Here is a 5,358-nt window from a genome sequence, read left to right as displayed (position 1 = left end):
CAGAAATTACACCAAACTCAATGAATTTATTGCGGACATTCCTGAGGAAAAAGACACCAGTTCAAAGCACTGATATCAGAGGGTCACATGATTGCCAGAACAGCCTTGCAGGCTGTGTTAGATGCTCCTGATACGGCTGCACGATGTATAGCAACAGCAGTAGTCATGAGAAGGGCTTCGTGGTTTAACTCCACTCCCTTTTCTAGAGAAATCCAGTAGACCGTGGAAGATCTTCCATTTGACGGCCAGAAGCTGTTTGCAGCAAATACCAATGAAATTCTGCATTCGATGAAGGATTCCAGAGCAACGCTTCACTCTCTAGGGATCCACAACCTGGCACCTAGAAGGAGACAATACAGGTATCTGCCCTAGTCTAGACCTCGATACCCTCCTTATACTCAATATTATAACAGACAAGACCAACATCAACAGAACAGAGGCAGAAACCAACGACGACGCCCACCCTCTACCAACTTGCAACACTCGCAGCAATCCAATGAGCAAATTTGGACATCAGGTCGAGGGTCGTGAGAGCCTCTCGTCTATTCCAACACCACCTTTGCAAGCTAAACTTTTTCACCACCGGCTGCTACCATTCTTTAACAACTGGCAGCATATAACCTCTGACAGATGGGTTCTCCAGATAATTGACAAAGGCTATCTTATCCCCTTCATACCCCCTTTTCCATCCCCATCCTAGTCCCTCTTCAGGAACCACTCTCACGAGAATCTGCTTCAACAAGAGGTAGAACACCTCTGGCATATAGGGGCGATTGAACCAGTCCCTGCACAATTTAAGGGGAAGGGCTTATACTCACATTACTTCCTGACAGAAAAACAGTCGGGAGCCTGGAGACCCATCTTAGACCTGCAAGCACTCAACAAATTCGTTCAGAAAAAGAAATTTAAGATGGTAACACTTGCCACTATTATACCGGCGTTGGAACAGGATGATTGGTTCTCGTCCCTCAACTTGCAAGATGCATATTTTCAAATCTCTATTCATCCAGCTCATAGATGTTTTCTCCGGTTTGTCATAGGTTCACCACACTACCAATACAAAGTACTTCCCTTTGGACTCTCTACGGCCCCGAGGGTCTTCTCAAAGGTTCTGGCGGTCGTCACAGCATACCTGAGGAAGCAAAACGTCATCATATTCCCTTACCTGGAATATGACTGACTCCTCAAAGCACGCTCATACAACGACTCCTGCTGCTCGCTGTCAATCACGAGAAGCTTATTCCAACATCTCGGCCTACAAATAAACAAAGCCAAATCAACGCTTTCTCCCATACAAAAGATCCAATGTATAGGAGCATGCCTCGATTCAACAAGGACACCGCATCCCTCCTGCCGGACCATTTCCAAAAATTGTGGCCTTGGTAAACACCCCAAAATCCAGTCCCTGAACAAAAACACACAATTGCCTTCACCTACTGGGACACATGGCGGCGTGCAATTTTGTTGTCAGCAACGCTCGCCTCCACATGAGATGTTTACAGGGATGGCTGGGACAGGTCTACAAGCCCACTGTCCACCCCCTATCCAAAACCTAATGCGCCCAATACTGGTAAAGAAATCCCTGCAATGGTGGACAAGTCCACACAGCCTTTGTTCCGGAGTCCCCTTCCATCCATCAGAACCGTCCGTCTCCATGACGACAGATGCGTCTCTTACAGGATGGGGTGCTCACCTATGACATCACACGGCCCAGGGGTTGTGGTCCAGCAGGGACAAGAACCTACACATAAACGTACTAGAACTCCGTGCAGTCAGATACGCTTGCGTGGAATTCCTCCTGTTCATCGTCAACAATCATGTCAGACTGTACACAGACAATGTCGCGGCAATGTTTTACATAAGCTGTCAGGGCGGGGCCCGATCTTGAGCGCTTTGCACAGAAGCCATAGCACTTTGGAACTGGTTCCTCAAATACGGCATAAATATTACCGCGGTGCACCTTCCGGGCACCCTGAACACGACGGCAGATGCACTCAGCAGAGCCCGACCGACCTCGAGTGGAAATAAACCCACACATATTTTTACGTATTTTCAGGCCGTGGGATCACCCCACCATAGATCTATTTGCCACACAATTCAACAAAAAATGTCACCTATTCTGCTCCAGGGCAGGCATCGGCAAAGGGTCCATGGGAGACGCCTTTCTCATCAGTTGGCCATCCCACCTCCTGTACGCGTTTCCCTCCATACCCCTGTTGAACAGGGTAGTTGTGGCAAGTTTGGGCTAACCCCCCTGGGTCCTGCGCTTCCTGGCAGGTCTTTGCGCGCGCCTCAGAGGCTCGCAGTGTCCCTATTCACTGCCGAGAAGGCAAGGGTACCCTGTTACCAGAGCCCTTTTCATCATCGGCCAGTCCAGGGTTTTGGAGGTCAGTCCCTCCATTAGTCCACAGGGTCTCCCCCGTTCCTTACTGGCAGCCCACCAGCCGGGAGGAGGATTGGGGGGAACCCAGTCCCACCCACTTGCTCCGGGTTCCGGCCCAGGGCCCTATGCGGGGGGTAGCCCCGAGTGAGCTGTGAGGCTTGGCCCTTGCCTCACTGAACAGCGGCCCCTCCCTGGGCCACTTCCCCAACCCTTCCTGGGTACCTCCTCCCCGACGCCTTGGAACAGGCCTTGTTGCTGGCTGCCTTGAAGTCTGTCTCCTGTCCTGTGCTGTGCTGTGCTGTGCTGTGCTGTGCACTCCTTTCCTCTGATCCGTCCCTTTTCTCCTTCCCCCTCCCTTGCCTGAGGGAAGGTTTTTATTGTGTGCTCCCAGCCTTAACTGGCGGCAGGTGATCTAATCAGTCTACCCTCCAGGCTGGCTCCAGATGGGCTTCAGGTGTCCTAATTGCCTGGGCTGCAGACTCTGGCGGCCTACTCCGGGAACATAAACCCACACACCCAACCCCCCGTGTAAGTGCCTTTCACCCTGCTTCTGCAGCCCCCTGTTCTCGGGCTGCCACAGTAGTCCACAAGGCAAGGAGAGACAAAGCACACCTAATTTTCAAAGCTCCATCATGGCCACATCAACCATGGTTTCCCTTTCTAATGAGGATGTCCCATGTACCACCGATCCACCTACCACACAGCCAGGATCTCCTTCTTCCCCCAGGACCCCTCGCTGCCCAACCGAACCGCGACTCGTTACACCTGAAGGTGTGGTTCCTAGATAGTTCTGAGCTAGAACTGACTTGTTCACAACAAGTACAAACAGTTCTTCTACACAGTAGGTTGCAGAGCACCCGTTAAGACTTACCTTCAAAAATGGAAGAGATTCTCTGTGTGGTGCATACACCGCCAGGTAGCACCGTCAACATCCTCCTTACCTGTCATCCTTGATTATCTTCTGCTCCTTAAACAAGCGGGCCTTGCAATAAGCGCCATTAAAGTCCATCCTGCTGCTATTGCTACCTTCCACCTTCAGATAAACGACTCGTCGATATTTGCACATCCATTTACTAAGAGGTTTTTAAAGGGCCTTCAAGCACTTTATCCTGATATCACCCCCCCAACACAACCGTGGGACCTCCATCTCGTACTGAACGCTTTAACTCGGCCACCTTTTGAACCAATGGCCACCACCTCTCTCTTGCATTTATCCACGAAGGCCGCTTTCTCGTAGCCATTACCTCGGCAAGACGGGTGGGAGAGATCGCAGCCCTGATGGCGGATCCCCCATACACCACCTTTTTTAAAGACAAGGTCACTCTACGTACCCACCCCGAATTCCTCCCTAAGGTACACTCATCCTTCCACCTCAGTCAGACAATTCACCTTCCTACCCTTTTCCCCAAACCCCACGCCGACTCCTTCAAGAGGACAATGCACACCCTTGATCTACTCAGAGTGCTCTGACAGGGCTAGAACAGAAGGCTATAAAAAAGTAGTAGAGGGGAGATCTATAAGCCTCAGACTGAGGCGATCCCTGCCCCCAGAATAACAGGGAGGGGCTGGTTTAGAACCAGCAGAGGCAATCAGGGGCAGTGGTACACCTGGGGCTAATTGACCAGACCTGCAGATTCAGGCCAGCTGAGGCTAATTAGAATATCTGGGGGTAATTGAGAAAAAACAGTTCAGACTAGCTATAAAAGAAGCTGCCTGCAGTTGTAGGGTGGGTGCAGCTGGGAGGAAGGAGGTGGTCAGTGCTGGGAGTAGGAGGAAAGGAGACAACAACTGAACACTAGGAGGACAAACCGGAGAGAAGGAAGGTGCCTGGGAGGGTGTGGGGAAGTAGCTCAGGTGTCTTGGAGCTGTATTCTAGCAGGTGTTGGGGATTCACACGAGCAGTTACTATCACAGGGCCCTGGGCTGGAACCCAAAGTAGAGGGTGGGCCCGGGTTCTCCACAGAACCCACTTCCCCATTTCCACTCAGGGAAAAGGACTGTGGAGTTTATTCTCTATTTTACCATATGCTGGCCAATGATGAAAAGAGCTCAACAAACAGCAAATTAAAGCCCTGAGCATGGTGCCTAAAATTGTTGGCTGCTGTGAGCCTCTGAGTCAAGCAAATCCGCCAGGAAGTGCAGGACCCACTGAGTTTCCGTAAGAGCTTTGCCACACCCTAGAGCAACCAACGCTCCCTAAGTCACACACCGAGGTGAAAACAGCCTCAGATCAGGGCAAGATGTCCACCTCTGGGGAAGACTCACACCCTGAGGAGGGGGGACAGCAGAATGCCCCTGTGAGGCCAAGGGGAAGTAACCTTGTGGGGGCAGGAGCAGAGGGTAGTGGCCATGCCCCTCCCATACCACTGTCCTCAGGGTGGGAGAGTGTCCTTAAGACAGGCAGACATCTAACTCAGGCCGAGATGGAATTCTTCCTGCAGATGAAGCATGATGAAGTGGAAGTGAGGTGGTTAGAAGTTGAACTGGAGAGAACTAAGCAGCTGGGCACTCCAACTACACCGACTAACCACCCTGCTCTAATTAATGCTCCCCAGACCAGCAAATACCCAATGTAACAGGTAATAGATGATGTAGAGGCCTTCTTAGAAAGTTTTGAAAGAGCCTGTATTGGGTACAGCATCCCTGAAGACTAGTACATGGTGGAACTGAGATCACAACTCAGTGGGCCCCTAACACAAGTGGCAGTTGAAATGCCCAGTGGAAACATGAATGACTGTGAACTTTTTAAACAAAAGGCCAGCCTTAGGATGGGGCTCACCCCCAAATATGCCCGTTGCCACTTCAGAGCCATAAGGTGGCAATCAGGTATGGCACTACCCCACTATGCCTCCGAGATGAAAAGGAGAAGTGAGGCATGGATATCAGGAGCAGGTGCTAAGACTAGGGAAGAGGTAGTTTTCCTGATATAAATGGAACAGTTCCTAGAGGACCTTCCTATAGAGCTCCAGAGATAT

The 5,358-nt window shown here is 51.0% G+C and overlaps 1 long non-coding RNA gene across 1 annotated transcript; it reads right to left on the bottom strand.

Moving 5' to 3' along the window:
- Nucleotides 1-205: 205 nt before the first annotated feature.
- On the bottom strand, nucleotides 206-2,697 carry LOC142825445 (uncharacterized). Its single transcript, XR_012899839.1, has 3 exons — nucleotides 2,606-2,697; nucleotides 925-1,132; nucleotides 206-340 (listed from the first exon to the last, which is right to left on the bottom strand). It is a non-coding gene; the product is annotated as an uncharacterized LOC142825445 (long non-coding RNA).
- Nucleotides 2,698-5,358: the final 2,661 nt, after the last annotated feature.

The sequence above is a fragment of the Pelodiscus sinensis genome, unplaced genomic scaffold, assembly GCF_049634645.1.
Source record: "Pelodiscus sinensis isolate JC-2024 unplaced genomic scaffold, ASM4963464v1 ctg45, whole genome shotgun sequence".
NCBI lineage: Eukaryota > Metazoa > Chordata > Testudines > Trionychidae > Pelodiscus > Pelodiscus sinensis.
This window is presented reverse-complemented; position numbering and strand designations above follow the sequence as displayed.